This window comes from Pleurodeles waltl, chromosome 6, assembly GCF_031143425.1.
Source record: "Pleurodeles waltl isolate 20211129_DDA chromosome 6, aPleWal1.hap1.20221129, whole genome shotgun sequence".
NCBI classification, from domain to species: domain Eukaryota; kingdom Metazoa; phylum Chordata; class Amphibia; order Caudata; family Salamandridae; genus Pleurodeles; species Pleurodeles waltl.
In genome coordinates, this window is record NC_090445.1 from 983,068,836 (window position 1) to 983,092,441 (window position 23,606).

A 23,606-nucleotide genomic window follows, 5' to 3' on the forward strand; every position below is an offset into this window, starting at 1 on the left:
TCAGCTTTTCCCGCTTTTGCTAAGACACGATCAAGTTATCCCCTCCATAACTGAAATTCCACAGAGACTGAATTCATCCCAGGAACTGTAATCCCAATTGTATACACTTTCACTTTGCCTACACATGTAAACCGTAGGTTTCTTGGTCTGACTTAAAGAGGCGGCACAAAATTGCGCTGTGGATGATTTTAGAGACTACATGATGAGGCAGTTTAAAACATTTTCGCCACTCTGAGGGATAATTCCGCTTTAACTCCTCCTTTTCTGAAAAAGGGTGACTCCAGAGGAAGCCTTTTACTTCAACTCCACCCCGCACAGTCCAGGGTGGGGAGACGTTCCTTAAGAGTCAGTAAAATAGACTAGTAAATCTAGGGCCATATGTACAAACACTTTTTCCCATAGGCACAGAATGGGGAAAAACCTTTGCTACATCTGGCCCCTAGTTCTTAGTGATATCTGTAAGGGAGGAGGTTAGAAATACCCATGGGTTAAGTCACGCTGATTAACTGCGTCCAACTGAGGTGGATAATAATGACACCTGTTAGTTATGGAGCCACAAAAAAAAATCTATGGTAGCAAGCACCAAATAAGAACTGGCAAGGGCAATACGTTTGGCTTTTGAATAACAAAAGCACGCAAAGGCACACAATATATTGGTACACAACTGTAGATCACAAACAAGAAGCCCATTATCTCGAAATAATTACCATAACCACTAATATTTTGAGGGAAATGGACTAGACCTGACCTAGACATTAATTTGGGGAATAAGGTTAGCAGGATAATTGGGGGTTTCCCCTAAAATAAAAATGCAATTGTTACAAACATAACACAAATGTAGGACTTTTTTTCTTGGTAATAGTATTGAGGTGACGGATTGTTAGATAAGTGGTTTCTATATTACCGCACATGCACAACACGCTTACCCAAAGTCTAACAGACATCCAGGAATCAATGCACACTGAACACCAGTGTTACCAAACAACGTGCAGCATGCATCACAGAATCAGTAGTGCACAGGGATATGTAGCCAGGGCCACATGGTAACATGTAGTTAAGGGGAACAGGCTGGTAATCACCAGAGAAGCACAAGGTGATCTTCATCATGGGAGCACTTGTGGAGCACCTCAGGGGAGTATTGGGTAATGGGCTATAAGGAAGAAACAGGCATTGGCAAACCCAATAGTTCTCATCTATGGGCAAACTATTGGCTTTGGCAATCATGTGGGGGTGGGTAATGGGGTGGGTGATACAAAGTAACAGAGGGGGGCACATGTGGGTGAGTAACAGGATGATTTTAAAAAAGCGCAATTAGGCAGCCAACGCTGGACTTCATAGTGCTTTTTTTCCTTCTGTCAAGAGAATAAACAGAGACGAGGTGGGTGGAAGGGGGAGAAGAAACCGGTACAGGAGGGTGGAGGAGAAGAAACAGGGGCAAAAGTGTTGGCGTTATGGTAGCAGAAACAGTGACGGATTAGGAGGAAGGTAAAAAAACGTGATACGACGCAGCCACGTCACATTGCTTTTTTCACAAGAAATAGTACCTCAATCACTGCACGAGCAGTTGATGGACATTGGAAGGACACTAATCAAGCATAATTAATCTATGCTTGGACCATGCATGACAGAAAAAAATATAAGTGAAGCACTGTATATGCAGCTCAATTAGAAGGTAGTAAAGAAGAGCAACTATGATGTCAATGAATGGTAAGGAATAGTTGGGTTCCAAGTTGATTACTAAACTCAAAAGTCTCGCAAGCGAGAACACATGCACCAGCTCATGTTCACACAGGTGAGACCTAAAAAGTGAAAAGCTTCTGCAGATTAATTGGTGATGAGCTTCATGGGAGCACTGAGTGTTGTGTTTCACGTGAGAACTGGTTGCTGGTCACCTGGGGATCAATGGGTATTGTGCATGAGGTGACAAGAAAGCGCTAGGTGATGGACAGTTCAGCTTCAGAGGGCTGCATGGCATATGGGCTCTTCAGGACATTTTCAATGAGTGCAAATTGTGATATGGAATAGAGGGACCAGGCCAATATCCAGTGCTTAGTTTGAGCCAGTGTTTTCAGGTGCGGGGCACGGGCACTTATTTTTGAGGGTCAGCACATATTTTTCTGTCTCAATCATTTACTGCGAGCAAAAGACACCTGGGAAAGATGGAGGAAGAGAAATACGAAAAAGCGTCACAAGGGGAGAAAGCAAAAAGTTGAAAGGGGGAGCTGAAGGAACAAGGAGTGGATGCAAATGGATTAAAGAGCCCCGAGATGACTTCAATAGCACGCTGCCTCAGTATTTTGTGCTCACAGAAAAATTTGCAGCATCCGCGTGTTTCAGAGGAGAGTTTTGGGCACCGGCACATTTTTGTTTACAAATTAAGCACTGCCATTATCTATAATAATGACCGATGGATGGAAAACATTTAATTCCCCTTCATGACAATTTGAACTTTTTTTCTGAAAACATGTGACTGCTCTTTATGACAATGTGAATTTTACGCTGCTTTAAAGTTTTGTCTTATTTTTTCGTGCTAAACAAAAAAGTGTTTCCCAAAAAGCTTTTCAAGTATTTTCATTACATGTGCTCCTCAGAAATAATTTCCTACCAGGCAGAAATTGACCTGAACTGCACTACAAACTCCACTATACATGAGGAATGAACCCAGAAGAGGCACTTGGACGAGCTGGCCTGCATGAACAGTGAACCATGCACACCGGATATTCTACATGAAAACTGGAGACGGAATGGAAAAAGTGAAAACAGAAATGCTCTCGTGGTTCATTTGTCTGGATGATAGCCTCTGATTTTTCTGAGCCGGGGAACAGTGAAGTCAAACTGGTAACTGCCTGCAGAGAAGTGTCGTCAGTCTCTGTCAACAGAAATGTCTGCGTCAGGTATCAATTGCAAACCAGCTCACTGGCAGAGCGAGATGCATTCTCTGAATGCTGACCCTGCGAATGTCTCTGAAACTATGCACTCCATATTACACTCGTTCATCTGCAGGACAAGCTTACCTGCTGTTTGCAAGCCATTGTGCAAATGAACATATTTTACAGTCTTGTTCCCCACTCTTTCTTTAATTCTCCCTAATGGGAAAAGCTCTGTAAGAATATCGCCTGACATAAATACTGTGCCTTAAATATTACCTAATTAAATATCGGAGTTGATATTGGAACATCTACAGCTAATGAGACAATATTCTTGTAAACAATATTTAGGGCACAATTTTTATTTCAGGGAATAATTTAGCTCATGATATTTTAACACACAAATCCCATAATTCAGAAACTATGGCCTTGGATCTCTGCCTTAGCCATGTCGTAGGGTGGAATTCTTCAAGATTCGTATTAGCCACTTCTTGGTGGTTAATCATCAGTCTTGATTTTGTGTTTCATTATCACCCACTCTCTGGATATCAATAATACAGAATTATAGCTTTCTGTCCAGGGTATTACTGTTGTTAAAAGCCCTGAATCCTAGGACTGATCTACAAGCAAGGGCCTATAAAGAGGGTGGGAGTTTTGAAGAACAGCCTGGGTACAGCCCAGGCAGAAGGGGTATAATGCTTTAGAACATCCTACCCACTGGTTGTAGAACGTTCTAAATTAATAAAGAAAAAAAAGACAAATGCTGGAATTTTGAAGCAGAAGTTCTGTATCAGCCTTTATTGGAACTAAGCTGCCCAATGTCTTCAATGGAGGTTTCAACAATACAATGATCTAATCTGAATAAATAACTAAATATGTGTTCATAGTCACATGAATATGCATAAGGGCATGACAAACGTAAACAATTGTTCAAAACTCACAAAACCGTCTATATTCTCTTACACTATGTAATAACACTCATGAGCCTTACTAGGTGTGTGCCATTACTTTCATTAAGGTGTGCCTACATCGATCCATCAACCCCATCACAAATGCAGCAAGTTAACTTCTGTTTTGATTCCAAGGTATATCTTTATAAAGCATACACCTTCAACCAGTTCCGTAAGTTGCCTATCAAACAAGCATTTGCAATGCAATAGGTCTCACATGTCCTTGAGTTAGAGCTATTGGCATTGTAAATTCAGAACTGGACTTTTCTTGTCAGAGGTCACCCCTGACTCGTAATTTCATCTTTTCCTAACATGTTTTGGTGGTCACTGGTGTCTATTGACATCAGAAATCACAAGCCCTTGAGAAGAGATGAGAAGATGACTGCACTACCTCAAGTTGTGCAAATACCAAATACAAATTGGAAAATAAGGCTGGAAAAGTATTTTCTTTTTATTTAAACAGAATGGTCTTGCAAGCATTCTTGCCCCACATTTCAAGAAGCAGAGCATCCTGAGAAGATTTATGACCCTAATAAAGGAGATAAGCAATGCCCTGTGTGCGATATCATGAGTGCTGGCAGCGAGGGATTCTGGAGAGAGAGACTCGAGATGCGATGCGAGGCTAAGCAAGTTTCACATCATTGCTTCTAGATTTAGCTACATTCTGCCAGAAAGGGCATTTTGTGTTTTTTTGTGAGCAGTGAGCTAAACCACTGGGTGTTTCCTTTGTAAAAGGCCAAAACAAATGTCAGCAACATAGGAGGAGGTGAGAGGAATGGAATGCTGCAGTAAAATGCAGGCAGCTACCAGTCTAAAACACCCACACTGAAAAGGGAGCACCAAAGAAATTACAAAAAAAATTCAGTCACAGCAACAGATAAAGAAACCAAAGTGGAATAATAGTTGTTCACTGCTCTGAAACATAAAAAGGAGGGAGAAAAAGGCAGAACTGACCACTTGCGAGCAAGAATTTTTAAAGGACACTGCAACCAAAAAATGAAATTGCTTTAAGCCATAAGAAGTATACTACAAGTACAGAAGAAGTCATATGCTTATGCTGAACTTAAAAGTTAGATTGTGTTTAATGGAGTATTGTTTGCCCATGCCATGTGAAACTGGCTTTCCAGGACCAGAGTGGCCAGAGCACTTCTTTCTCTTCAAGGCCGGGCTAACATGAAGACAATACGCTCCATCAGAATTGATAAGGATGGTGGTATGCATTCACTGTTAGTAAGAGGATGGCATGTGGTCCTGCAGCAATGCAAAGTATTTGATTTTCTGAATGTTTCTTATATTTAACACCAATGAGAACTGATTATCTTCTTCAGTTTTACGGGTTGACTCTTTGACCTAATTACATTGTGTCCTCTGTTATTTCTGGGAAGTTTTGATCCCCAGAGGGTGTTGTGCTTATTGCATGCTTGTAATTGGCATATCTTGTTTTATGCTAACTTTTTAATGAAATTGACCTAAAGATGCTAACTTTGTTATGAAATTGACTTAATTGTGGAGGTAGGAGAACATTTCTTGCTTTTATTTTTAATCCCTGACAACTTTTTTCCCCCAAATTATATTATTTGATATTTATTCTCATCCACGTGTTCTTGAAGTCTGCACCAACATGCCTTTATTAAGCCAATGTTAACAAGTAACTGCATATGATTGATGTAGCACAGTCTATCAATTCCTTATGAGAAATAGTCATTGGTACTGACATATATAAGCATAACACGCTAACAACAGCCTCAATACTACAAGAAGATAAGAAGTAAAGAGAGGTTCAGGAAAATAGCAGAAATAGGATGATTGTCTCATTCTAAGACAAACATTAGACAAAGCCGATAGTTCTGGGTATGCACATCCAGCATAAACAAGGCCTAACAAGAAACAAAAGGAGGGTCGTACTGAAGGCTCATTTGTGGTCGATACAGTCCTGTTTTTGCTTTTATTTCAAATAGAGGAAGACAAGGGAGCCTTTATTATAGTCATCCTTTAGTTTCAATGATATAGAAAGAAGGGATGGACTATAAAGGAAACACCCTTGTACCCTAACCTACTTTTAACATAGAAACAAAAAGAGGACATTATTGAAATAAATGGAGCCGTCAGTATAGCCTTACTTTCAGCCTGTGATATCCTGGAGGCGCAAAAGACAAGGCATCTGGAGAGGATGAAACAGAAAGGAGGAAAGGAAGAGGAACAGAAAGAAACACACAGAAGTGAGCAGTAGAAGTGGACAGAAAGGGTTACAGTTGCAAAGTATTCCCTAATGCAGTTCAGTGTAAGTAATAGAGTGCCGGTGGAAGGATACAACTAAGAACATGTTACGAGAGATGAATCATACCACTGGGACGAGGCACACCACTTTTGATAAAGTCACAGGTCAATGTCTGAATGAGGCTTTTGGAAGAAAGCCAATAACTGAGATATCACATCCAAAGTCTACTCCGTTCATTTAAGCAATACATCTGTTTGACAGATGCACTGTCAAAACCCAGACATAAACACTCAACCACTTGCTCTAAAGCGTCACAGTTACAATAAGTACAAACTCCAGTTTTGCAAAGTTGTGAGACAGGTATGGTGAGGACAAGTGGGGTGAGGTCAGCTTGGAAAGAAAGAGACTTTGCTCACGGGTGAGTTGTTATTAAGGAAAACAAGAAAAACGACACGTTTCATAATGCAAAGCACTGTTAGCAAAACATCAAGACCCGGATTAAGGTGTCACACATAACAGAGGGCCTACTCTAAACTTGGATGTTGAACTATGCGTCACAGTTTCTAAAATGGAACGTTCTAGGACGAAATGGAAAAGAAAGGGACACTGAGAAAGATTGTCGTTCAGGCTCAGAGGTGCTCATTAAAAAGCTATTGGTAAAACTTTACACTCGCCTAGAACAAATGGGCTTTCTGAGAAGCTGTGTGGCTCACCACAGTGAAAGCCCATGAAACCCCACAATTCCCCTGATAATGTCAGCAGTAGAATCAGGTTGTCTGAAAGGACACCTTTCTCTATGCATGCTTTCATTTTTCATGCCCAGTACAGGAACTGCCAGGACCTGCGCAAGCAGGAGTCTGTTGCGGTTCGACGATGCTTTGCGTTTTTACCAGGTCTAGGAACTGATACACATTAATGAAACAAGCGCTGGCAAAGCCTATAGGCCTGGCCTTCATGAACTGATGTAATGTTATCTTTTTATGTGTTTATTGCAAACATATACAACAAAATGAAAAGAAAATTACATGCAGCCACCAAAACGTGGCTACCATCTGCTTGCAATAAAAAAAGTTGCAATTAAAAAGCACTCACTGATGCGACAGATGTAGAAGTGATGTTTATTATATGATAAACCTTTCAGTTGTGCCGTCCATTTTTTATTACTGTTTATGAAGGAGACAAGAATAAGTCACCACCTAGCCACGCACTCAAAATTGCAGGCAGCTACAAAGATACAATGTCATTTAAACACTTTATAGCAACAACCTTAAGAAGCAGACATAAAATAAATCATCTAACTGTGCTCCTACAGCCCAGGCAAAATAAATTAAATACAATAAAAAGTACATTTGTAACCAGATTTGTCACTTAAGAGAAAAAAACTATTTTTAAATGATGTGAACAATGTGCACAGGATTTGTGTAGTCACTCAAATTGAAGGGAATCAATGGATACAATTGTCTCAACCATTGTCCCATGCACATTGCTTTGGTGGGGGGAAGCAAAATGTGAATGTCAATTGAATAGACTAGTAGATGAAGCCCACTTACCATGCAGCTCCCTCTCTCTCTTGCCCTTTCAGCATGTATATTACATATTTATTTTTGTAAAAACAATACTTTGTTGTGACAGTTAAAGCTAAAGCTGACTCAAAGAGCAGACATACAAATACGTTAACACCATTTTTTTAAAATCCATAGCATTACAATTTTTTTTTTTAATTCATTGGGTATCTTTCGCCTTCACCACTTTTCAAACCAAACCACATAATCCAAATGCATTTCATTAAGCACTTTTCACAATTCCCCAACTAGTAGCATAAAATGACACATGAAAAATAGCATATGTAGAACGGAAACATCCTTTACATAGGGCTTACTTTGTAATAAAAATGTTTTTGAAAAGTCTCCATTTGAAAAGATGTAGAGAAGGAAGACTCAAAGACAGGCAGTTCCCAAAGTCAGCCAAAGTTGTTGCGAGTACTACCAGCCCTAAAACTCAGTGGTTTACATGGAGATTTTTGTGGTGGAAATTTCCACCAGTAGTATCTTGTTGGCTCAGTCCGGACGAGAACTCTGGACACTTTGTGCCATATCGGGTTGAAAGGACAACAATTACTGATAGAATTGGACTGCCGGTGAGTAAATACACTAAGAGTACTCTAACATTGTGTTTTGGACTCTCCCTTTGCAACTACTACCAGTCCAGCTCATTTCATTATCCATCAGCACTATTTTGAACATCTTAGGACCCATTTTGCTATGTGTAGCTCGATGCTGTTTCTTGAGGATAGGCCTGCACCCTAGAAGTACTCTAAATAAAAAAACATAACAAATTTTTAATAACTGTGGCTTGGAGGAAGTCAGTGACCGTATAGTTAAATTTCAAATGTTTTAATCTCTATGAAACTTCCTATTGTGTAGTTATCTTTAGTAGGTATTGGGGGCAAGAATCTTTTGATTTGTGATGCAAACACACAAGGATATAAATGCAAGATACTTAGAAAGATATTTCTTTGCCATGGGGGGGATTTAGAGGTAGGAGGTATCTCTGCATCCTGAAATTTTGACAGATTCCCCATCCAGCCCTCATTCATTTCTTTTCATTTTGAGGTTGTAAAATCACTTTCTTTATGATGGCGGGCCTTACCTTGTTCCACTGTCCTATACGACTTCACGATGGGTTGACTACCGTATGACTACCGTCTCCATGGTGTCAGGAGACCTGCCCTATTTTAATGCTTGGTTTTCATTCCTGACATGCTAATTCAGGGACGAAACAAGCAAGCAGTGTCCCAAACAGGATGGACTCCAAGGTCATCAGGGATACTGACTTTGTGCCGTTCAACGACAACTGCCCACCACCCCCGCTTTGGGGGTTTGTTTGGGAGAGAACAAATGTGGAACCAGTCAGTCATGCAACCAAAAAAGAGGGAGGCGGTTAGCACAATTATGTTAGCAGACACACGTTTGGACAAAAACTTCAGTTGATCCTTTAGGGAAACTTAAATGAGCCGGTGATTGCAGGAGGACTGACAGAAGAACTGTTAGCCTGCTAAACCATAAATGACGGCCTTGCAACCTGGCTGACAGAGAAACTGTTAGCCTGCTAAATCATAAATGACGACCTCCACCCAAATACCCTTCTATAAGACGCATTAAATAGTTTGTTTGATGAACAAAGTTCTAGTTAAGGACTAGATGGAGAATCCATTTAAAATTACCTTAAAATGTTGAGATAGCTATCCAACACATCCAGCTATAAAATCTGTTTTCTATGTGACTTGCTTGTCAACGCATACAATGAATTGGCTTGAAATTTGAACATTGCAATGAACGACAGATTAAGAATTTCCTTTGTGTTTTTAATAAACATATGAAAATTTGTTTTCGGTTAAAGTAGAATTTTTAAGCCATTTTCAGAATAGCATCATTCCTGCAGTTTATTTACAGGCATGTTTGGGAACTAGCTCTCTCATACTTTTTTCAGATCATCCAGATGCTCCATATAAAGGGTTGTCTCAGAAGGGGGTGAGGCCAATGTGGAACGGATATGCAAATATATTCAAATGGGAAGATTAATTTGGTCGGAAAAAAGAATACTAAGCATCAGGTCAGATCTGCTATCATTTTGTTTCAGTGCCGAGCAGGTCCAGGACAAATATGTCTTTAGTCTGTGACAACTGCTAAATCTTTCAAATGGCTGCAGCACAGCAGCTATTTTTAGTGTTCCATGGCAACATCTGTTGTGCGAAGACCGCACATCAAACACAGAGTCCGGTAACATGCATAATCAAAATAATGGTTTTGACCACAGGGTGGGGGATATGTTACAATATTTATACCAGACTGATTATAGTTCCACAAAATTGGCGATATTCAGTGAATTTGTGGTCACAGGTGACTGTGTTCTGAGAATCATCTTGTGAAAAACATTTGGGTCAGTCACAGATGTGCATAGGACCGGTAAGTGAAGCCTGCACAGGAAACAGAATAAAGTGAGAAGAAAATATTTTTTGATTAAATGCTTGTCATGTAAGCAATGGCTGATCCTTGTCTTATCGGAGGCAACCGGATCTTGAATTTGTTGACCAAGTGAATAAATGGGGCTGAGCTTCGACAGGTTGCGGTAGATAACAGAAGGTGTTCATAGAAAACTTTTTCTGGCTAAGCATAGATGGTAGACCAATAAAACACGCTGGAGAAAGAGGTTCGGAAGAAATTAAGCAATTCAGATGGACATTCAAAGTCAAAGCAAGGACAATGGTTAATCCTACTGAAATCAACACATCAAGACGCCCCTAGATAGATAATAATAAACTTAATAGGAAATTCATGAAATACCATAATAAAAACAATAAGTCGTACACATCCGTCCAACACTAGGCGTAGGTACAGCACGCACAGAGACAGAGTACTGTAGAGAGGAAATTGTACTCTAGTAATTTAATAAAGGGTGCCTAATGTGGTGATCAGCTTGCTAAAGAGGGTGTGATCTCTCAAGTTCATTAATGGCTCTGATTTTGAATTTGCAGAGCTAAATCTGCTGCCTAGGAGGGATTTTTAATCTCCTGATATCGTAACAAATACTTAATGACTTTAAAAAACAAAAAAACTCTGTTCATGTTGACAATCTTATTCAAAGTGGCGTCCGGCGATTAAGAATATTGTGTTAAACCCACACGCCCGATTCTTTGTACATAGGTATTTATTGTCACAAAGTATTTTAACGTTAAAATCATACTAAAAATAGACCATTTGTCAAAGGGCGTGTTTCTGTAATCACACCTCAAACATAAACATATTTAATAATAAATATGTTTACAGGGATACCTTGGGTGAGTGTTCAGTAGAAGCAGTGCAGTCGTGCAATGCAAAGACCTCTCGAGTAAGGGTCAGATTGTGACAGATCGTATTAATCTAGGTAACGCCACAGCAGTAACAGCAAATATGCGTTCAATTCTTACAATTACTGCTTTAACTGTCACATTTACTAAACAAAAAACAACGGTTCACCATTTAGTTTTGGTTTAATAAGATAGATAGATATATATTTGTATGTGTCCCATTATACATTTAGAATTGTAGACTTAAGTGCAATTGGTTTCACCAGTGATCCAAACCCATGTATATATTAACTATAACAACAATCCATACCCAGGCGGTTATCAAAATAGGATAATATTTCATAATTATGAACTCAAATGATAGTGTAAAATGTGAGTAACAGTGCGGTGTGCATGGTACGTGTATGAGAAGACATTTGTAACAGTAAAGAACAAGAAGGCATATGCAAGTAGTGCGAGTGAAATATATTAGAAGTCAAATGCACTCCTATTATGAAAGAATATCACATTGTAAATTAGAGGACTCCTTAATAAACTTGGCTTTTTGGCAATGTTTGAAGATATCCAAGGGTCATCATCAGGACCATAAATAATTCAAGGAAGCTTCCTTGAAATACTTGGTATGAAATGGGCTACTGTGTCATTTTGGTAAATTCTTAGGAAATTAGATATAGAATCTCCATGCTGTTGGGAAGAGTCATACAAAATAACATGCATTTCGATTTTGATTTGCATGCAATTCAGTGCCATATGGTAATTTAAGAATAAGATATGCAGGACAGTGTGGAGGGTTGTGGCCCTCAAATGGCCCACTAGTGGTGGACTAATGACCCAAGGACGTGATGCAGTGTGGTGAGTTATTCATTTCCTTTAGCATGTATCATTGAGTGACTTGTGAGCGGCCCTATAATTCACTGCATTGTCGTGGATTAGTGTTTGTTAGATCTGGCATCCTAAGCATGTCTTCCACCTAACTTTTTGCCTTCCGACCTCCTCTTTTGCTGACTCATTTTTTATGGCCTTAGGACTCTGAGCACCTTCCTTACCTTTGTTAATCAGTGCTAAAGTGATTGGGCTCACTCCTTAAATTTTGGTAGAATTGACTTATACCCAATTGGCATATTTAATGTACTTATAAGTCCCTAGTGAAGTGGCACTACCTGTGCCCAGGGCCTGTAAATTAAATGCTACTAGTGGCCTTGCAGCACTGATTGTGCTACCCACTTTAGTAGCACTTTTAACATGTCTGAAACCTGCCATTTCAGCCTGTGTGTGCAGTTTTAAACTACCACTTTGACAGTGGAAAAAAAAACATTTTTCCAAGCCCAACCCTTATCTTTAATACACATACGCCAAACTTAAAATAGACCCTGGACAGCCCAGAGGCAAGGGGGCAATTTTTAAAAGAAGAACACATGCTTTTAAGTTTTACATGTCTTGATAGTGGAAAACTCTTACATTTGTTTTTCATTACTGCAAATCCTACCTCTCCGATAGGGTAACATTGGAGTTACCTTATATTTAATAAGCTGCAATTTCCAAATGGGAGCAGGTAATCAGTTCATGGTTGGTGTCTTTGAAATTGTAATTTAAAAGCCTAACTTAGTTTGAAGTCAGATTTTAAATTACAGCTTTGAAAATACCACTCTTAGAAAGTGTTGTGAGAGACAAATGCCGGTTTAGCAGGGTGTGCTGTAATCTCCCGTCTAGGGCAATGTAAGCCAATTAAATATTTACCACTTAATGAGCCATGATAGATTCAATCTATGACATGGAGAGTATGTTTACCTGATTTAGTTCATGGTTAAAGACCCCTGGAGTCATTAAATGCAGACATCCATGTGAGGTAATCTGCACCAACACAATGGGGGTATGCTAGTCAGATGACCATGTCCTGATGAGACTCCTTGACTAATTTGGGGTCACAAAATGTTGACAAGCCCTCTCCACCCTACCCACAATTGGTTGGCTTTCACACTTAAAAAAAGGGACCGTTAATTGATGTGTACTTCCCTTTATTTATGGTTTTGAATGAATGAACATAACCACTGGGGACTGTACAGTGCACTTTTTATAATACATTGTAAATATCACCAATTGAGTACTGTGTCATCTGTATTACATTCATTTTGTTCATGTTACATTGTATATGTATGGATTCAATACATATATGTTAAACACCTTTCTTTGTCCTGTGTTGTAGCTTCATAATTGTTTTTTACATCCATTATTTGTATCTAAAGTATGTGGTTAAATTGATGGTAGAGCCCCCTACCTAATAGACAAAGTTTTTCTTTTTGAATGATTCCCAATTGATTCTTGTTTCAGAAAGTTATACATTGGCCTCTGCCCTGTGGGCAGAGGGTTGTTCTTGTCATATGTGTATAACTTTGTAAAATTGGCATTTTTCTGCATTTGGTGTCTGCAGCCTGTCTGTGTCACATCACTAGGTGTAGTTGACAGTTGGGCTTGGTGTATTCCTCCCAGATAGCCAAACACAATAGGGAGCGTAGGTGTGCCTGGATGAGCCATCCCTGGCAGGATGGAAGGGATGAGCTGGGCACAGCCTGCTTGCACTTTGATAGTCCTGCCTCAACTCAAAGGGCTGCATACCCCCTGTACTTTGTCTGAAGCCAGAGCAGGGAGGGCAGGGCAACTGTGCACTCAAAGACATACCTCCAAAAGCTTTGCTCCAATTCATAGGCACATCTGGGTATAGCTCTCAGATACCATCTTTTCCGTACACTTCTGGACCTGTTGATACTCTTCTAGGAAGAAGACTGCTCTGCTGCTAAAAGGACTGCCACTCTGCTGGACTGCTGTTCTGAAGGACTGCTGGCCTGCTGTACTGACCTACTGCCTGCTGCTGTCTTGCTTAAATGAGAAGGACTGGACAAACATTTGTTGAAATGAGGACCCCAGAGTGACTACAAGGGCTGTTGGCTGGCCTCCTGATTTGAACCTCAGGGATAGAAGGCTCCAACAATCTCGATCCCAGAACCTGGACTCTGCCATCCATGAATCTATCCTGGCAAGTAGTTACACCGCAGTTCTGGACCTGTGGAAGTGGACCTAAGGTACTCTGATAGCCTCTGTGGATCGAACTGCACCAACGTACCTTTCCTGCTGCACTGGCTACCCTGGGCAGAACTGATGCATCCTCAACACTGCATGAATCTCCCCATTGGAACCACCGCTGCGTTACACATCCTCGGTACAGGCCCTCACCTCCTTCATTGGTGGCAGCATCGATGACGGACTCCACATTGCAGCTTCACAGAACCAATGTATCACCCAATTAAAAGAGGCATCCATGACACAGACCCTCCCAAAGCTCCACAAAACAGAGTTTAAGGTACTTTGTTCAGCGTGCCTAAGTAGGTCCCTGTAGCCAGCCCTCGTTCCAGTCTCAGTCAACGTGAACTTGTGACTTTTTCCTGGTCCAGCAGGACCAGATATCCACAGTTGCAACTTTGTGCATTTTGGCACTATTTTCACTGAAATCGTTGAAACTGCACATCTCCAGTTCTACTAAATGGATGTTTGTCATTTTAGTATTGATTTATTTATCAAAAATCACTTTATTTTTCGAACTTGTTGTGGGATCTTTTTTGTATGGTGTTTTCACTTAATTTGTGTCTGAAGTGTTGCATAAATACTTTAGACATTGCCTCTGAATTTAGCTTGACTGCTCAGTGGCAAGCTACCAGAGGGTTAAGCACAGGTTAATTTATGGTTGGATTGTACCTCACCCTGACAAGGATTGTGGTTGCTGCTTGACCAGAGCTCACATCTCAGTCAGCCAGCAACCCAATTTCATACAATGCTAATACGACGCAGTGCAAAGGATTATAGTTGGTACAATGTAGAGTACTGTGGACTTTCAACTACCCTTGGATGTAGTCTGGAGCAGTGGCTTAGTACCCCCTTACTGTAGATGGAGCCACATGCTGCTGAGAAGCATCATCTGTGGTGTGCCTCTGCTCTTTCTCACATGATCCAGGGAGTAATGCAGCTTTGGGACCCCACTGCCAGCTACTGCACAAACGCTGAAGAGTTCCTTGCAGAATGTGAAAACTCAAGGAAGTAAGCAGGTGTATCAAAGGACTTTGCCACCCACCTCACCCAAGGCAGGACTAGTCTGGGTGGTAGAACATTACACATGGGCATTTTCACCTGTGTATATGTGCATCCGGGTTGCACGGGGCTAGAGGGAACCACTGCAAAAAGAAACATAGCTATCCGGATAATTCTAAGAACGTGCATGCTTCTGAAGACAGTGCTCATCACTGCCCTTTCCCTCATGGACAAACCTCTCGCGGTTTGCAACGGAAGGTGAGAACCAGGTCGGTGCTTCACCCGAGCCAGGTGAATTACCCGTCCAAAAAGAAAAATAAACAAACATAACAATGTTCTTGTAGTGTAAGCAGTGTTATGTAACTGCAATTGTTTTTCTTCATTTTTTGGAATGTGCCAAGCTTGAATGAGAAGAAGTACAGGTTCCAAAGGGTGTGAGGCAGATGGACTGAGAAGGGACGGCTATTGGCATTGTGCTGGAGCTCATGCTGAGTGGTGAAAGAGGATACTGGCGCACGTCCAGTGCACTGCGTGCTGGAGGTAATATGTACAACAATAGAGCAAAGACCCTTAACATGCTGGGAACGATAAGAATTATTGAGTATGGCACAGCAAGATGGCTGACTACCTATATCTGGTGTGACTTGCAGGTCATGAGTATGAATCTCAGGAGGGTCAACTCACTGCCTTTTCATTCTGAGGTCAATAACATGAGTATCATTACATTGGTTAAAAGTAACACCTGCTTTTTACAGCGCTTGGAAATGTAAAAAATTGCAGTTTAAAATAGCATATAAAAAGTTATTAGCAATATTTTTCTGACTTCTGTTAACTGTAAATGATACTGGATGCTTGTTTGTACACATTCATTCAGAACAACCATTACAAAACAAGCTACATGATCTTTATACAGATATTACAGGTTTCGATTTTATGTCATTTATGCTATACTAATTGTTAGAAATTGGGTATCTAGTTTGCAGAGGTATGTACCCTGTCCCAATAGGGACCACAATCCACTTTTTGTGGCTTAACGCCGCCTTATAAATATGGGTCCCCCGACGCAGTTTTCTGCGGCAGAGGGGTGTGCAATGGGTGTTGCTGTGGGCATACCCACTCAACACCCATTGCTTTTTGACACTCTTCCAGATTTACAAGAAACGTAAATCTGAGGCAGCTCCAAAAATATTGCCATCCCAGGGTGTCGTTACCATGGCACAGCGAAGAGAAATACTTTTATTTCTCTTTGTTTTCACTTTTTCTATGTGCGCTGCATTCTGAAGCACACATAGAAAGAACAAAAGCTCAGTAATGATTGTCTATGTGCAAGGAGGTCTCCCCTCATGCACAAAACAATCATTAAATAATCACGATTTGCACCGATTATTGATTGTTTCTGTGCAGGTAGGTGTCCCAATCATCTCTGTATTGCAGGCACCTTTGCACCATGGTGCAAAGGTGCCTGCATTGGCGTTAGGCAGCTACATTTAGCACCAGCGCAAGGAGAAACAGAGGGGTGCACTGTATTTTTGTAAATAAGGCGCATCCCTGTGTTTCTGAAGTGACGCAGTGACGCGAACTTTGGCGCTGCGCCACTTCCTTGTAAATATACCCCTTAGTCCCTTGTGCACTAACTCACCTGTTGATCATATTGTCGCTCACACAATCATACACGAAACACTAAGGCACACTGGCATGTAACTCGTGCACTCAATCACTCATTCAAATATGTACAAGTTCATTCAGTCTATTAGTCTCATGAGTCAACCCACTGGCACACCCACAGATCCATACATGTTATCATTCACACACTCACTCATTCAATTACCCACTCACTCAGCTACCTCCCTGCTCAACTAACTTGCTACTCATGATCAAATGTACCCTCTTTCACACCGAGAACATGTTTGCCTTATATTCTTATCTAAAACATGCTACACATGATCGGTAAATACATTCTGGTAATGTAGGGTAATGTGCCACAAACATCACTGGCTAGAGTAGCTTAAAAAAAACTGCTGGATGTCACGATGACACTGCCATGTAACTTACAAACATGGCTTCAGGGTACTGCTGTTGCACCTAGTTCCGGCGTCCTAATATAGAGAGCTGCATCATTGCAGGAGGCCTCTTCATGAATACTGTACGAGGAGTCTGAAATATAGTGATCATTCCTCTATTTTCACGCTGAATATTACTACTACTTTCAGGTGCAACATGTGTTGTTTTCTAACAATTTCTGGAGACCACATGTGAACCTCTGTGTTCTGTTGAACAGGCTTCTTCTGGATTGATGTGTCTGGTGCCTAGAACATCAGCGGGTGTAAGTATGCAATTGCTGATCTCACTGATGGAGTAAAACAACTACTTCCCTAGATCACATCTGACACACCTGATCTGAAGGCCATTACTGAAATGTTGTGTCAATGTGAAGGCAACCTTTGGTTTATTGTGTAGAATTTGGGCCACAACTAGAGAGTTCTACCTAGATCTGAAGAGCATGTCTAGATAGTTGTGTGCACTTGTATACTCTGTATGTGGAGCAATGTGGTTAGTTCTGGAGCCCTGTTCTAGAGTATTGTGCAGTGTCATCCTAATTATTTGGGGGCATATTTATACTCTGTTTGTGCCGGATTTGCGTAATTTGTTTTTTTTACGCAAAAACTTAACTCCAAATTTATATTTTGACGCTAGACATATCTTGCGCCAAAATATTGGAGTTAAAGTCATTTTTTGCCTGCAGAACCTTCCTTGGGTGAATGAGATGCAAGGTAGGCGTTTCCGGGCAAAAAATGATTCTAAGGCCGAGGCACCTTATTTATCCTCCAGTGCAAAAAATCACGCATGGGAGGGAGGCTGGCATAAATGATGGGCTAAGCTTGTTAGCACCATTATTTAATGCCTGGGTCAGGGCACGCGTTAGGGGACCTGTGGGCCTGTTTCCATGGTGGAACACCATGGAATAATCCCACAGGTGCCCTCTCCAGGTCCCAGGGACACACCCACCCACACCAAATGTACAGCGGAGGACGGGGGACCCCATCCCAGGTGAGTAGAGGTAAGTATTTTATTTTTGTTTTTTAAAGTGCCATAGGGGGGCCTAACTTGGGCCCCCCTACACGGCACTGTGCCCAATGGCCATCCCCAGGGGACAAAAGTCCCCTGGGGATGGCCATTGGGCTTAGATGCATGACTCCTGTCTTTACTTAGACAGGAGTAATGTCCATGGGTGCTGTGCATCGAACAATGGCGCTAGTCAGGTTAGAGTCATTATTTTGACTGTAACCTGACTAGCGCCATTCCCCAGATTTCCCTATGCCTCCCCTACCCAGTTAGCGTCATGTATTTTGAGGCTAACCGGGCCTTAGCGCCAGCTTGCGCCATTCCTTAAATATGGCATCCGGCTGGCATCCTGGAATGGCGCTAGCCGGCGCTATACTTTCTGATGCAAACCGGCGCTAACGCAGGTTTGCGCCAAAAAGTATAAATCAGGCCCTTAATGAGCTTGGCAAGACATATATTGGAGGCCCCTGTTCGGAACAACATTGAATTTTATCACACACGTCCTGTTAATTCAAGCCTACATAATTGCATACTCTCCTGAATTACATGTCAAAAATTCAGTAACTGGGTCACATAAAAGTAATAAAAATATGTCTTGCCTAGGACCACGAAAATCCTTATGATGACACTGAGTGAACAGAGGTGGCATGGTGAGAAAAAGAAAAATGGACTGGAATGCTACCACAAGCGATTGTCAATAGATACGGAAACTGCAAGCATTCCTCCCATCACCGTTTGTGTGTTTCATGTATCGCCTTAAGTGGCAACGTGGCAAAGGTACGCTAGACGTGGGTCTTGTGCTCACAGTGCTACTGGATGAGCCCTTATCAGGGCAAAACTGGTCCAAGGTTGCATATGTTCCTGTTCAGTGAGGACCCAGCCCAATAGTTTGGACTAGACTGTTCCCATGATGAGCAGGGTCAAAACTGAGTTGCATGTAGCTGGGTCAAAACTGAGGTGCTACTCTGAGCAATTTCCACTGGTTAGGCAAATTGCAAGCATTCCTCCCATGACCTCTTGTGTGTTTCATGTACCACCTTAAGTTGCAAGGGCATGCACAGACAAGGGCCCTGTGCTCACTGTGCCACTAGCACCAAGCTATACTTGGCTGATGAGCCCTTCTCAGGGCGAAAATGGCCCTAGGGTGCTTGTGTTCCAGTTCTGTAAGCACCTGGCCGGGCCAGTATGGGCTGGACTGTTACAATGAGAAGCTGGGTCAAGGCTGATTTGGATATTGCTGGGTTCAAACTGAGGTGGCATGGTGAGCAAAGACCAATGGGTTGCCATGCTACTCCATGTGATTGCCAGTGGTGAGACAAATTGCAAGCTTTCCTCCCATCACCATTTGTATATTTAATGTACTGAGTAAACAGAGAGTAAGAAGTGTAGCAGGCATAGAGAGGAGAGTGGTTTGGATAGTGAAATAACGAGTAGCTAGAGGTCAAATGGACAACATGTTCACTTTCCTGGGTGGGCCCTCTGGTATTATGTCCCATTCAAAGACCAGGTCTGGTGTATTGTGTCATTTTTCAGCACCATTTTTTAGGGCACTTCTGGAGCACCATGCCCATCATGCCATAGGCACTAGTTCAAACAAGAAAAATGGGCCCAACTACCCCTGGATTAAACTAGTAAAAGATAGCCACAATTAAGGAGCAGAGGGCTCCTCACAGTGCTGGGCCAGTGTGATTGCACTAATTATAGATATAATTTCAGCCAGAAAGCTTACACCTATATCTCTAAAATGGATTTATTAGTTGTTTAAGTCCAATAAGACCTGGGTGGAACTCAGGGAGTTTTACTATGCAGAATTCCATGGAGTTACAAAAAAAGTGTGGGAGATTCTGTGAAATTCTGCATACGGGCAGATATATGCATGTTGCGCTGCTCGCATTGTCATTTAGCACCAGGGACTTGTTCCACACTGAAAAATCAGTGCAAACGGTCCCACGTGGTGTGCCAGAGGGCACAGCTTCTCAAGTTTATTTTGCTACAGCTTGAGTAGATTGTCTGCTCCAGCAGTAGCTTTCTGATCGAGAACATTGTGACCTCCCACGTTGGAGAAATCTCACCGGGCGCCCACTTAGTGACCGAAAAGCATGCTGGAGGATGCCAAATCTCGCTTACAGTTGCCAACTTACTATTTTTGAGCCACGCACAAGAAAAAACTCGGCCATATGGTGGTTTTCGGGATTTGCCCAGAACTCTGTTACAAGCGTAATGCGGAATGGCCAAACATTTGCCAAATCCTTTAGCGAAGCAAAATACATCGCCCACCCCCAAATAAGATATAGCATCACCTCCACACACGTCTTTGTTTTCCCTTTTTTTAAACATCAGGCTCTTCTAACTTCAGATTCAATGCACTTTCTCTCTTAGACTTCTCTTTGACTCTCAACACACCCTGCTTTAGTCCTTAACTAACCTTTCTGGCAGGAGGTGTAGCTATAATTAGTGCAGTCACCCTGTGACACAGTAGAGTGAGGGACTCCCTTGCTACTCAGTTGTGGTCGTCTTTTATTACCTTACCATGGCACCCTTGTTACACCACTGCTCATTTCTCTCTTTCTCTTGTTGCCCATCATTCTGTACTACCCTTTTTTGCACTTTCACTCAGTAATTTATTTTCTTTTTGTCAATTTTATCTTTTTGGTCATATCTCTCACCTAATGAGTCTGTCCACTTTCACTCTTACTCCTTCCCTCTGCCTTTTTATTTTTCTCAGATTACTCTCTAGATTTCCTCTTTCTCACTCTATCGCTCATTTCCCTCCTCCTCTCTCACCATTCACCATGTTCTACTTCTTTCTTACACTTTCTCCCCTTCATTTCCTCTCACACCATATCAGTTTGCTCCTTGTCTCTCACACATTAGCTATATACCTTCAACTCAGCCTTCTGTCCTCTACTTTTCACATACTCTGCATGCATCCATCCTCTCAATATATCAAGAGCAGCCCTCTCTCCCTTTAATGCCAAGAAATACAGCTTTTGAATTCCGAAAGTATAAACGTTGCTCACTCGCTGTGTTTCACAGCCTGCCTGGGGTCTGACTCAACCATATAGAGTAAACACCGAGCCAGGCTCCAGGCAGACACACAGGAAAAAACAAGCATTGACAAAGCCAATGGGTTGCACCTATGTGAGAACTATTAGCTTAGCCTAAGTCGTTTAGCCATGTTGTACAGCCACGTGACTGCTGTTCAGCATGGTTAAAAGCTCTAGTGGAGTGTCATAGCTGGCTTCATAGCTGCATGCTTCAGATGGGCTCTCTAAGTAACAAGTACTGCTGCTCTCTGATTACACGCTCTGTACCCTGTATGCTTTGGCTTTAAGCATGCTGTTATTGAAGGCTACATCTCCCAGACAACGTACTCGCTGCTTTCTAGTGCATGTCTGTCATGTCCCACTAATCCCATTTTTTTTAATTTCAGTATTCTGCCCATAATCAGCAATGTACAGTGATGATTGTATAACAGCCTTAACTGCCCTGAATTCAGGTAGATGCTGAATACATTTTTTTTGCCAAATGCTACCTGCTTGAACTGCTGACTGCTGTATTCATTCACTTCATGCTCTTTGAGAAAAGGTTCATATTGTCACCAAAATGTCCACCCAAAGATATTCTCGACAGTAATACAACCTAAAGTTTTGCGTGCTGTATGTTTTGTAATTGTAACGTGCTCTTCTCTGAGTTTTTTCGGACACGTCCCCTGTATATGGTCAATGAGATAATTACACGAATCAGGGACTGTACGGAATACAAGAGTTGTGTTTCCTTATCTCATGTTTCCTTGTGAAGTATCTCAACTGTCCAGACACATTCTAGTACGATAGGCTGTAACAGGAAGGGCACAGGCTGGGCAGTGACGAATCAGTTTGGTTGCCAAATCACCAGAACGTATTAGTGCAAGCTCTTCTGACACTCAAGTAGGTGCAATTTCAGTGCTTCTTAGATGCTACATTGTCTACTAAGCCTCGGCCTATTTAAAGGGACTATATTCAGTGTATTACCTATCACATTTATCAATCAATATAAAAAGAATATTCTGATAATTAGAAAGGAGAGAAAACACACTTTTCCCCTACTATTCTTTGAGTGCTCATTAATATAGCAAAGGTCGTTTCCTCTATCAGATGCAGGACAAAAATGTGGCCACTCATAACATTTTGTATGTTTTTTTCAGGCATTTATTTTTTAACATGTTTTGGAATTTGTAAAATGGCGTACAGGATGAGCAGCTCTCATCGGTGTAGAGTATTGTGGTGCAAATGGAATGTTTGTTTTTATGTGCAAGAAGCAGCTAAGACCACCTAGGTTCAGGAACAGCATGAAGACCTGACACTTCCCATAAAGATGATGAAGGATCGCACCAAATGAGAGAACATTTTGCCCTCGCGAGAGTATGATGTCACAAGTCGTAGGATCACACCTACATAAAAACCGCAACCAAATCGTCCAAAAGTTGGAAGGTATGACTACTTAGGAAGATACCTCTCACTTTCCTTCGCTTCACTCCCAGGCGCAGCTATACAAGCACAGGCATATGTTAAAAGTAATCACGGCTCCCAATAAAATACACTTTTGTCCAAAGCTGAAACTGCAACCCACACCCTTCTAACCAGACACGGGAATAGCTTCTAAGCTTCATCATCCTCTCCCTGCGGGCATTGCAATACGTGGCCATTCACAAAGCAAGTAAAAGAACTCGACCAAGGGTTAAAAACACTAAGGTCATTAAAAACACCACACAAATTGTGTCTCTGCAAATGTCATTTAAATGATTGCCTGCCCATGCGGGGTGAAATGCGTGGGAACGACAACAAGAAAGAAAGAATTAATGAGCATAGAAGTACCATCAGATGTAAACACACGATGACAAGACTCAAACGTGATTTCACTGAAAAAAAACGTTCTGAAAATGATCTCACCTAATACATGATTGAAAATACCTACAACCACACCTGACAGGGAGAGTGCAACGCTGGATATATCTGCTAAATTGTGCCGAGAAAGGCCTTAACAATGACATTCAATGTTCCTAACTATCGGGTATGGAGACAGTAACTGTTTCGTCTATGTTACCAGATGGGTGGTTTTTGAGTTGGTGTTTATATTTACGTTTTAATTTACCATATGTCCTTGAAGACAATTCTCTCTAATATGCACACAATCTTGGGTTGTTGATCACGAGAATGAGCTCCATGAAACGTTTCGCCTATACCATTCGCTTTTTCTGAAAATAATGTGATTGCATTTGTTACCATTATCTGAATATTTTAATACCCCATTCTAGTAAAATGAGTATCTACAACACTGGGAAAAGGAAATTGAACTAAAGAGCAAAATCCACCCCACCCGCCTTTTTTAGCTTAAAGTGCCCCAGCGACTTCTTACACAAAATGAACAAACAATGGGATTCGACGTCCATCATTCTCAACTAAACGTACACGGGCATTAAGCAGGTGACTTCAGCACGCTGGACCATGTAATGACGCCTGTAACGCGGAACCCTGTTGGGACTCCTACTCCCATCATCCTCAACAAAACGGACGCTGAAATGAAGCGTTTGGGTGAACCTGCAG

The 23,606-nt window shown here is 41.5% G+C and overlaps 1 protein-coding gene and 1 long non-coding RNA gene across 3 annotated transcripts in view; one reads left to right on the top strand and one right to left on the bottom strand.

The window, feature by feature from the left end:
• SLC16A12 (solute carrier family 16 member 12) overlaps nucleotides 1-23,606 on the bottom strand; it is a 511,884-nt gene that overhangs the window by 287,649 nt on the left and 200,629 nt on the right. The window lies entirely within an intron of this gene.
• LOC138300460 (uncharacterized) overlaps nucleotides 1-23,606 on the top strand; it is a 90,753-nt gene that overhangs the window by 57,217 nt on the left and 9,930 nt on the right. Inside the window, exon 3 of the long non-coding RNA XR_011204941.1 lies at nucleotides 21,455-21,520. This is a non-coding gene — a long non-coding RNA (uncharacterized lncRNA). The remainder of the gene's footprint in view (nucleotides 1-21,454; nucleotides 21,521-23,606) is intronic.